Genomic DNA, 12,480 nt, shown 5'->3' with positions numbered 1-12,480 from the left:
AATAACAAAAACGTCATCGTGTGCAAATCCGCTCCCCACTCCCCACCCCCATTCAGCAAATTGAAGTCACCTTTGGGTGACTGTCATCCTTATCTGCTCTAATTCTTAGGGTACTATCCAGCATACAGTGGGTTCTCAATAAGTCAACAGTTGTTGATTAACTGCTTTTATCACCACACACTTTACTGTAAGCCTTTACCACAGTAATTAATACAATTTGTGGGAAAGTGAATTTAGCTTCATCTTACGGAGGAATGTTGACAAATGGGACTTACCCATTTTTGGTTATAAGATGAATACGTTTTGGGGATCTAACATACAGCATGGTGACTTTGGTTAATACCAAAGTATACTGTATTGTATATTTGAACTTTGCTTAGAGAGTAGATCTTAAGTGTTCTTATCACACCCACTTGATTGTGGTAATCATTTCACACTTTGTACATCTATTAAGCCACCACGTGGCACATCTTAAACATATACAACTTTTATCTGTCAATTTTACCCCAGTAGCTCTGGGGGAAAAAGAGAGGTGAGATTTACCCTACGAATTGGCAATAGATGTACTGTTGGGGCAACCATGGGAGGTACTGATAAAGAACAGGTAATTCTGCTTGCAGAGTCCTAGGATTGCCAACTTGCCCACATGACACCTCCTTCTTGGGCAGCCACACTCCGTGGCTGATAGAAGGGGACACCAAGTCCCAGTCCTGTGTCTCAATTCAGTTCAACTCTGAAGGCCCATCCTGACTGGGAGCACCATGTGGGATCCTGGCTGAGGTTTTCATGCCAGAGGGACACAATACAACCTCCCTTTCCACCCAACCTGCTCCCAGCTTTTCTTTCTCCCTTGTTCCTGAGCACAGCCCCCCAGTAACCATCCGAAAGCTCTGCCTCAGACTCTACTTCCCAGTAAACCCAACCTATTTGATGTTTAAGACTGCTTCCACATTTTTGCAGCTCTAAGCACTGCTGTGATGAATAGCCTCATTCAAACATTTGTCTTCCTCACTTATTGATATAGGGTATATTTCCAGAAGAAAAATTTTGTTGATTAGAAAGGATGAATATTTTTAAGGCTTTTGCTACCAGATGGCAGACTGATTCCAGAAGGATTGGAGAATTTACAGTTTAACTGGCCGTGTGTGATGCTGCCCGTGCCCACCACCCCCTCTCTTGTCCCTGTGGGGGGTTCATTTGCTTGTTGGCTTGATTTTGGTTTTGATTTCTTTAACGGGGAGCAAAAGATTTGTCATTGCTTTGTATTTACAGTGAATTGATGGCTAGTAACATTCAACATGTTTTCATATATCTATGGAACACCTGCCTTTCCTCTTTTAATTTTCTGCTGTGGTCCTATGCATATTTTTCTTTGGAGGATTATAAATCAACACAAAGAAATCCTAATCATGTTTATATGTTTATATAACATGTTACTCCTGATGTATATTTTTACTCTGTTAATTTTCTAAAGATTTTTATTTACTTACTGAGAGAGAGAGTTATAGAGTAGGAAGTGGAGGCAGAGACAGGGAAAAAGAGATCTCGAGCAGACTGAGCTGAGTGTAGAGCCCAATGTGGGGCTCAATCTCATGACCTTGAGACCACGACCTGAGCTAAAATCAAGAGTTGGACACTTGACTAACTGCGCCACCCAGGCACCCCACTATGTTAGTTTTTTTTTTTTTTTTTTTTAATGGAGAGACATTTGTATTTTTGTGGTTAAATCAGATTTTTCAGTCTTTTTTTCTGGATAAATTTTGCACTGGGAGTTATGCTTCTAAAGTCTTTCTGTACCCCCTTGAGTGTGCAAACATTCACTTCAATATTTTCCTGATGCTTTTTTATTTTACAAATATTTTAAGCTACCCAGAATGTATTTTACTAGCAAACAGATAATACAAACTGGTGGCCTGGGCAGTATTGGGCTTGCAGATTGTTCGGCTTGCGTCATGGGTTTATTGGGCTCCCCAAAAGAATATGTTTGAGTCTTTACTCACAATACCTGTGAATATGACCTGATTTAGAAACAGGCTCTTTGCAGATGCCATCAAGTTAAATGAGGTTCTACTGGATTAAGGTGGGCCCTGATCCAATGACTAGCATCCTTGTAGAAGTAAGAGGGAAATTGGGAGATACAGGGAGATGTGATGAAGAAGCAGAGATTGGAAGGATGTGTCTGTAACCCGAGGAACACCAACAGCCCAGGGGTCAGGACTAACGCAGTTGACAACACATTCTCCCTCAGAGCCCCCAGAAGGAACCAGCCCTGCAGACACCTTGACTTTGGACTCCTTGCCTCCAGAAGTGTGAGAGAAAAAGTTTCTGTTGTTCTAGCTGCCCAGCTTGTGGTAATTTGTCAAGGCAGCTCACTGCTTTAAAAATGTTTGAAGAAGGAGTGCTTGGGTGGCTCAGTGATTGAGCATCTGCCTTTGGCTCAGGCCATGATCCCTGGGTCCTGAGATCGAGGTCCACATCAGGCTTTCCGCAGGGAGCCTGCCTCTCCCTCTGCCTGTGTCTCTGCCTCTCTCTCTCTGTGTCTCTCATGAATGAACAAATATAATCTTTAAAAAAATAAATAGATAAAAATGTTTGAAATGGTTACCATCAACTAAAAACTGGGATATTTCATATAAAAATTTAGATTTCTCTTAAAAGCACCTGAGGTCTGAGCCCTTACACTGGTGTGGGCTTGGCTAGGGCTCCTCTTGCTTTTCTCTGCACCAGCAGGAGGATGCATCAGGGGGAGAGCTACCTTTTTCAGCTATAAAATTTTTTTCCTTCCTTTTTTTTTAAAAAAAGATTTTACTTATTTATTCATGGTAGAGAGAGAGAGAGATAGAGAGAGAGAGAGGCAGAGATAGGCAGAGGAAGAAGCAGGCTCCATACCAGGAGCCTGACGCAGGACTCGATCCTAGGACTCCAGGATTGTGCCCTGGGCCAAAGGCAGGTGCTAAACCACTGAGCCACCCAGTGATCCCCTTTATTAAATCTCTTATTTATTTATTCATGAGAGACATGGAGAGAAGAGAGGCAGAGAGAGAGGACACAGGCAGAGGGAGAAGAAGACTCCATGCAGGGACCCTGATGTGGGACTTGATCCCGGGACTCCAGCCAGGATCACGCCCTGGGCTGAAGGCAGACATTTAACTGCTGAGCCACCCAGGCATCCCTCAAAAATTTTTTCTTTTCCTTTTTTAATGGTAAACTTGTCCCAACATCATTTACTATGTAATGCCACGAACCATATAAGATGCTGCTTTTATCACCTGCTGTACGCTCGTGTAGCATGCTAGTCTATTTTGGGGTTTTCTATTCTGATCCTCTGCTCTAAGTAGCCATTCCACAGCACTGCACAGGTAGGCTTATGACAATTTAAAAATATAATGTTCAATCTCATTGGCCAAGCAGATGACCTTTGCCTCCTTTAGTTCTAAAGTTTTATCAATTCAGGTGAGTGAGTTTAATAGAAGTAGATGCAGACTCTGCCAAATACAGTAACGGTGACTGCCACCACTCATGTGGGTCTTCCCACTGGAAATGTAAGCCAGTGGTTTTCTGGCTGTGGATTGTCTTCCCACTGCCAGTGTCTTCTCAATGAAGAAAAGAATTGGAGTCAAGGGTCATCTCATTAGCATTGCAGCTGTAAATATCATTTGTTTTCTGAAAAAATATGTGGCCTTAAAATATGTAAGATATTTGTCTGTTTTATAAACTTCATTAAAATGTATGTGAATGTCCTTCTTTTCCTGCAGCAAAGTGTCACCTTCCTGCGTTCTGTATGCACAAAATTTGAATTAATAGAAAAAGGAATACCTAAGGGAATCATGTCTGTAGAATACTTAAAGGTGCGCTTAAAATGATTAATGACAATGTTCAAAAAGGCCTTTTACTTAATTTTAGGAATTTTTATAACTTTTTAATTTGAAATAATCATAGATTCACCAGAAGTTGCAAAGAAGTGTCTGGGGCACTTTCCCCGATGTTAACATTCTATGGGTCCATAGTACAGCGTCTACACCAAGACACTGCTGTTGGTACAATCCAAAGACTTACCCCAAGTTCACCATGAGATATGCACTTATTTACTGTGTGGATCTCCATGCAGTTTTACCACACTATGCAGTGTGGCTTTGCATAAGTGCTCTCATGGTCCTGACATTAAACTGTGGTCACCACAGGCTCCGTCTTGTTACCTGCTTTATAGCCACACTGTCCTCTCCCCCATCCCTAACCCCTGATGGCAAGTAATCTGCTATTTTCACAGTTCTGTAATTTTAAGACTGTGGTACACATGGAATCATGGAGTAAATATCCTTTTGGAATTGGCTTGTTCACTCAGTGTAATTCCCTGGAGATTCATCCATTCTTCCTTTTTTATTCCTCTGGTTTTCTGTGGTGTGGTGGTACCAGTGCGTGTGATCGTTCACCCAGTTGCAGGACAGTTGGGTGGTCTCCAATTCAGCCCATTCCAAAGAAAGCAGCTCTGACCATTCACATGCAAGTTCCCATGTGAAAATGTCTTCATTTCTCTGGGAAAAAAGATCCAGGTATGGGGTTGCATGGTCAGAACAGGTTAGTTTCAAAAAGAACTGCCGAATTATTCTCTAGAGGGGCTTCCAGAAAAGCCATTTATTTATAATCATCCTGTGCTTGCTTATGTGTTCATCCCTTTAAAATATCTTTGTTCATTCCTGGCCTAAAAAATACTTTGTCTAAGAGGCAGCCTGAACCCAACTTTCACAAGATTCTGTTAGTTGCAACTTCTTCGCAGTTCGATCTTCACTTTTTTCTTTCTCAGTTTATGGATTTTAGTGTCCATTCTCTCAGTCGTTCATATACTCGTCTCTAACCAGGACTCCTCATCACCTGGAAAACCAGGTGCCTTAGGACAGAACCTGAGGTGAAGATTCTCGCGTAGATGATTCCTCGGGCTTGGCTACTAAAAATAGAGCTGCTGTGAACTTGGGTATAGAATGGGTGGGCATCTGTTCTCTCTTCTCTCGGGCAAGTGTACCCAAAAGTGGAATTGCTGGCTCATATGTTAAGGGTATGTTTGGCTTTCTAAGAAATATCAAATGGTCTTCCAGAGTGGCTACACCATTTGGCATTCTCCCCCGTGATGTGAGAGCATCCCAGTTGCCCTGCCTCCTCACCAGCATGTGGAACTGTGGCTTCTCCACACCTCCGTCCTAATAGATGGGTCGAGGCACCTCACTGTGCTTTTAACTGACTTTTCCCTGATGGCTGATGACACGTGCATTTTTTAAATGTACCTATTCCCATCCACATGACCTCTTTGGTAAAGTGACTTGGTTTATGCTCATTTCTGAGTTATGCTTTTGCTGTTGAGTTTTGAGTGTTCCTTATCTATGTCTTTGGCATTTTCTCCAAGCTTTGTGCCTTGTCTTTTCATTCTCTTGACAGTATTTTCCAGAGCATGTTTTTAATTTTGATGAAGTCCCAATTTATCAGATTTTTTTTTTCTTTTCTGGATTGATTTTTGGTGTCATGTCTGAGAACTCTTGGCTAACCCCAGTCACAAAGATTATCGGTGTTTTCTTCAAAAAGTTTAAAGCTCTGTACTTTGCATTTAAATCTGCGTTTCATTTTGCATCCTGTGGGCATGATATTGAGGTTGTGGTTCTTTTCTTTTTTTCCTTTTTTACCCATGGAAGGCCAGTTGTACCAACATCATTAGTTCAAAAGACTTCCCTTTATCCATTGAATTGGCATAGCATTATTAAAAATTGATTGACTCTACCTGTGTGGGTCTATTTCTGGACTCTTCATTCTGTTAACTCTTTAAAATGTAGCTGCTGGAAAGTTTATAATGACACATTGGGCCCTCATTTTATTTCTGTTGGACAGCATTGTTGGAAGCACAGGTGACAGCAGGAGGGCTGGCCTTCAGGAGGTTCCAGTCAGTCTCTGGCTGAGGGTACCCCTGGGGGAGGACAGGACCCCCTGGCCATTTCTGGGGGGAGTGGCTGTCAATGCTCAGGTCAGCCACAGGCCACCTAGGTCACCAACACTTAGAGCAACCACGGCCGGCAAAAGCGATGTGAGAGGGGCACCAACAGCATCTACTCTGGTCCTGGGGCCTATATCCCTCGGTATCTCTTTTCTTTCTCGCTTCTTTCCTTTGTGGTGGTGAGTTTACATTCTGAGAACTGCATTCCTCCTCCTTCCCATTCTATCTCCTTCTCTCTCTCTTCCCCTTCCTCACATTTAATATGAAGGCTTGTTGATGATCCTAATTTATTTTACCTACTTTATGCCGCCTTAAATTATTTCTTTCTTCCTCCTTTCCGCCCTTTTCACATTTCCTTCTGTATTTATCCATAACTTTTGCCACTTGATTCTGTTCCTTTTAATACTTAATCTATATCTCATGTTTCATTTTTTATCTTCTTCTGACACATTCATCTTCAGAGATAGTCATCAAACTCTTATGACCATATATATATACACAGTGGTAGCCTAGCCTCACATACCTGGGAGGGTCAGGTCTATTGTAGCAAGCAGAGTTTCAATAGCAGTAGTATGACCATATTTTTTAAACTCCAGGATATTAATTTTGAGGAATAATCAATATATAGTTAGTTACAGTACACATTGAAAATAATTTAAAAAGTAGCTAGCAATGTACATTCTTTCTGGCATAAATTTACCTTCTTCCTCACATATGTTCAGAATATCGATTTCCTCTCCTAATCAGTTTGGTGGATAACAATGAAATAAGCATTTCTCTTATGTCCTTGCTACCTCCTGCTATATGATTTGATAATTATGATAGTAAACTTATGTGTTTGTTGTAATTCGAGTTAGTTCAATTTGCTTGACTTCATTTGTATACACAGGATGGTGACACGAGGGAAAATTCTGTTTAGAAGAAGAATTGAAAGAATGAATAATTAGTTCTGATTGTTATTCCCCAACCAAAGACTTACAGAACACCTAAGCATCCCACTGGCTTCCCGCAGTGTATAGCTGTGTGGCCTATTTTTAAGGAGTCATTTTAGCATTCATGTAGAACTGAAGCTCATTACCTGGCCACACCGACAGAGCTACATCTAAAGAAGAGACAGTATTTTGTTGCATGGCTTCTCAAAACCGCATGCAATTTTAGGACTAATTTTGTTTGTGAAAATTATTCGAATGCGTAAAATATGGAAAATGTGTAATCATCTTTGGAAGCAGGTTGTGATTTTTTTTTTTAAGATTTTATTTATTTATTCACGAGAGCCACACACACACACACAGACACATACACAGAGAAAGAGAGGCACAGATGCAGGCAGAGGGAGAAGCAGGCTCCATGCAGGAAGCCCAATGTGGGACTCGATCCCGGGTCTCTAGAATCAGGCCCTGGGCTGAAGGCGGTGCTAAACCTCTGAGCCACCTGGGCTGCCCCAGGTTGTGATTAACTGTGTGTTAAACTGTCAAAATATTCCTTCACATTTTTCAGGTCCCTCATTTCCAAATAGACTGGTGCTGACCTTGAACACTTTTTTCAGTGATTCTTTTAGAAAACTGTTTTACTTGTCCTTGCCTTAATGCTGCCATAGTAATTCATTTCCAGAGGCATGGCCTAACAGGTGCCAGCCAGGAGATGCTGTTCTCTGCCGGCAGAGTCTCAAGGAGAGCCCGTATCTTAAAGAGCATTCCAATAATCCAGGTGAAACAATCTTTTTGGGGGGCTTGGCTCTCTTTCCACATCTTGTCCCAGAGATTTCTCATGTTCCATTAGGCTTTCAAGTTTCCCATTTAAATTTCAGACAGCTTGGAATTGGGATGTGATGTACAACTATTCCAGGGAGCCTGAACGTGGGGTCTTTGGGAGGGTGTTTTAGAGAAGCTTGGCTACACTCAGGTTCAGGGTTCACTTGGCCTGGGTCTGGAACAAAAATTCCTCATGGGGCCTTTGGTCCTGGGGGAATCCTTTGGGAAGTCATGGATAGCTTAGTAAGATCAAGGGGACTGCTAACCTCACTAGGTGCTTTCTAAGGGCTGACCCCCAGGCGGACCATGCAGTTATTCCATTTGAGACAAAAGGCTAGTGTTCCACAGAATTTAAATTAGTATTAAATTAAGTTCATGGTGGGCTTGAGGCATTTATAAAACCACGTCCACATATAGTTTGCAAAATATGCATTTTTTGGAGGTAAGGGGTATATGACTCCTAAAGGAATAATAAATGCTTCTGCTCAGATTGGAATCCACAGACATGTTTCTATGGGTTGTGCAATGTATATGAAGATATTTAAAAATTATATATATATATATATACACACACACACATTTGGATATGAGATTATTATCCAAATACTTGGATAATACATGTGGATAATAATTTTTAAAAGCCTTATTCATGATTATCTGAATGACCTGGTCATGTCCCAGGGCTACTGTTCCATCTCAGCATCTGGGTTTTTAATTGAATTAACATTAATTGACCATCAAAAGTGATACTGTTTAACTTCAAATGCAGCGTTTCTCAAACTGGGCGCAGAGGCAGTATTCTGAACTGGCCTGTGAGTTCTCAGAGTTTGAGGAACCCTGCGTTGGAGGTTATAGTTGCTTTAATAGTTTGCTAAGTCATTCAAATTGTTTCTGCTACTGAAATACAAACATGCACAATGTCCAGGCTTTGTTCTCAGGGAGGTTATGTTCATAGAAGCAGAAGAAAGAGAAACCGATGTTTACAAAGTTCAGAGGGGTATGAGGTGGACCCTGAAAAAGAGCACAAAGGGGGAGCATCTGCTTGGTTTGGGGGGACAGAGAAGAGGCACAGGAGGGGACCTTGGGGTTGTTACTAACATAAGCTGAGAAGGGTGCAGGGGCAAGCAGATCGGGGCAGGTGTGGGGCATTCCTGGCAGAGAGGAGAGAGTGTGCGAGGCCACGAGGCATGACACAGAGCCCCGTACACTGGGATACCTGCTGGGGATTCTGTTCAGATGAGTGGGGTGCTTGTGGGGGCAGACTGGGAGGGAAGCAGAAGAGAGAGCCATGGGCCAAGGATTTAGGGAGTTTATAAGTGGTGTTAATACTGACCAATACTGGTCTCAAACACAAGACTAGCAGAATCAAATTTGTAATTTAGAGAATGCAGAGTGGTATGGAGGGTGGCTTCTTAGGGTGCATTGGAGTCATGAAGAAAGGGGTTAGGAAGTTGATGTTTAATTTTAGGTATTTGCAAAGGTAAAAACACTATAAAACAGAAACAAATACTCTTGTTGGGGGCACTAGGAGATGGAGGAAGGGGAGATTGGTAGTTGCACAGCCTATCCCACTTACGCTTACCCCCGTGGGCTTGCACTTAGCCACTGGGCCTGCTGACTGCAAGTGAGGTTGCAAAACAATCTTTATTCTGGATGGTTGTGTGCTCAGTTAACATCTGAGGAGAAAGTAGGAAATGGGGCAAGCGGTGCTCATCCTGGTCCCTTGGGAGCATTTGCATTAAACACAACCCGGCTGCTGAACGTCTTGTTTTGCTTATCACTAGGTATTTCATCAGGAGAGAAATGGCACCCCCTCCAGCTATAGTTTCCACCTTGATGTTCTTTTCTTACTTGGTAATTGGCTTTTGTTTATTAATTCTATGTATTTTCCTATTGTTTCTAAAATTTTTTAGTCCATTCCTTTGGGTTTTCTCTGTTTACAGGTTTATGATAAAAAATTAATTCCAAGGGGCACCTGACTTGCTCAGTCAGTGGAGCAGTGTGACTCTTCATCTTGGGACTGTGGGTTTGAGCCCCACGTTGGGTATAGAGATCATTTAAAGGTAAAATCTTAAAAAAGAAAGAAAGTGACATTAATTCCAAATACAGTTCGTTATTTTAAATTTTCATACTTTATATTCCCTTTATTTGCCTCCTTTCATTGGCTAACAACTAACAGAACGATTTTAATGATAATTGTACTACCGGTGTCTTTTTCCTTTTAATAGGAATGCATCTAGTGTTCCTTCATTAAGCATAAGGTATGTGCACACTGACATATATTTTAGACCTACATTCTGAGATTTCTTAATAGAACACTGATTTTATCAAGTGCCTTAGGCATCTGTAGAGAGAATTACATGCTTTTCCTCTTAACACAATCAGTTGCATTAATATCCTAATAGTAAACCATTTCTTCATGTTAGCTATGAAATTTACTTGATCAAGACAGTATCATTCTTCTAATGTGTTACTGGATTCTGTCTGGAAATACCATCAGCTTCATTATTACAAATACTGATCCGTATTTGAGTCTTAATTCTACTTTGTTTCTGGTGATCTACATTTATAATTCCCTTATCCTGGATGACTTCATCCCTTAAATATTTATATCTATGGCAGGTGCCTATCCTACTTAGTTAATGTTTACCCAACTTAAACCTATTTAATGCTTTAATCGAATTTAGCCTTTGGTCTTGGTTATGTAATCATTTTGATATTCTTTCCTTTTTTTTTCCTGGGCTTTTGGTCACTGGAGAAAATTTCAGAAAAAAAAATTGTAAAGAAAACCAGTTTTCTCTAAAAGTAACAAAAGCTACTAGTGAAAAACCATTGACAGATTTCACTGCTAAGTCCCTGTGAGAGAGGGGTCTCAGCCTAGGCTCAGAAAGGTGCCCATTTATTAGGAAAATGTGGAAAGTGCGGGTGATGGAATGACCCAAAGGAAGTTACTCAATGTCATTGAATTCAGTAACAATTAATAAGACATATTAGGTTTCTTGATCACTTAAAATGTACTAAAAATCAAATCTAAAATGTGATTAATTAGGCTTTATATAATTAATCTCCTGAGGGAAATACTTGGAACATTCCCATTTATTTATTTATTTATTTTTAAAAAGATTTATTTATTTATTTATTTATTTATTTATTTATTTATTTATTTATTTATTTATTTATGATAGACAGAGAGAGAGAGAGAGAGAGAAAGTCAGAGACACAGGAGGAGGGAGAAGCAGGCTCCATGCCAGGAGCCTGACGTGGGACTTGATCCCGGGCGGGACTCTAGGATCGCGCCCTGGGCCAAAGGCAGGCGCTAAACCGCTGAGCCACCCAGGGATCCCCGAAACATTCCCATTTAACTGTGCAAGAGGATGCTTGTAAGTATAAGTGTAGTAGCAAGGCTCAGATGGGACGTGGGAAGTGCAAAGGGCACCCCAGACTTCCAGAGCTTTTCTTTTCTACTGACGTGTTTCGACATGGAATACCTATAGTAGGGCTGAGCCTGGAATAATTTCTTGCTAACATTGGGAAGTTATCAAGAGGCAGACTCTGCTGCTAAAATACTATACAAAGCATAAATATGAAGCAAATCATACCAGTGTAATGAAATAATCTTTATAAAGTTAAACTGATGTCTGTGTAGTGACATTCTAATTGCCTCATCACACAAGGTTGTTAGGAATACACAAGAAGGGCTCCCCTAAGTGATGGCAGGGGCCTGGTGTGGTTAGAGGAACTGCTTAACCGACCTGGCGCCACTTCACAATTAATTCCTTAGAGGATGTGCCAGGATCTGACTTATGCCCTTGGGGATAACACAGATTCAAAACGACCAGTTATGGCGTAAAGGAGGATCCATGGTCTGGTGTATCTGCCTCCTGGGAAGGGGAATTGGTTGATCCTGAGGTCAGAGAAAGGATGTGCTAGATGACTAGATGCCAAAGTGCATGAGGACAGGGACATATATGAACTCATTTAATTCTTATTAAACCATCAAGGAAACTGAGGCAGAGAGAGGTTAAGAACTTTTCAAGGTCACAGAGCTAGGGGGGCAGTTCAGATCTGAATGCACACTCCTAACTGCTTTAGTTCTAACTCCTCTTAGATGAGAGTGTAAAGCCATACAGTAAATACTTATTAATTTTAACTACCGTGATTACAACTTTGATTTTAAGAAGTGTTTCTTGAAATTCTACCTCCCAAATACCCGCCCCTTGAATTTGCCAATTTCCTTCTAAGTCATCAGGTCATTCAGGCTTATATAATCTCTGATCAGGATTTACTGCCGCGGCCTCTGATGCTTCCTGCTGCCAACCTTGCCCCTTTCAATCCTATTTCCATGGGGTAGCCTGTCATCTTGCTAAAATGCCAATTTGATTTCGTCTGTCTGACTCATGGAGCACCAACAGACAACCAGTCAATCATTATGGGATGAATGGGTGAGTGAATTAGCTACAAGACTTCATTGGCTAAAGTCCCGTCTCCATGACACTGTGTTTAGATGAACCCTACTTCATCAGACTCTCCCTCTCATTTTTTTCCAGCTTTTTTGCCTAACACTTCCTTCTTCCAAGCGATTAATTTTTTTAGTAGTTCCTTCAATCCATCAAGTGATACTGTGGATTTAAGGGTAAAATGATGAGTAGGTTTGATAGCATGATTCATCTGGGTAAGGACACTTCATTTAGTTTCAAATTGCTAGCAAATGTTAAGTAAATGATTATAGTTAATACTGGTCTTAATCTCATATGC

Source organism: Canis lupus, chromosome 1, assembly GCF_003254725.2.
Source record: "Canis lupus dingo isolate Sandy chromosome 1, ASM325472v2, whole genome shotgun sequence".
Lineage (NCBI taxonomy): Eukaryota > Metazoa > Chordata > Mammalia > Carnivora > Canidae > Canis > Canis lupus.
The sequence above is the reverse complement of the archived record's forward strand: the minus strand, read 5'-3'. Positions refer to the sequence as shown.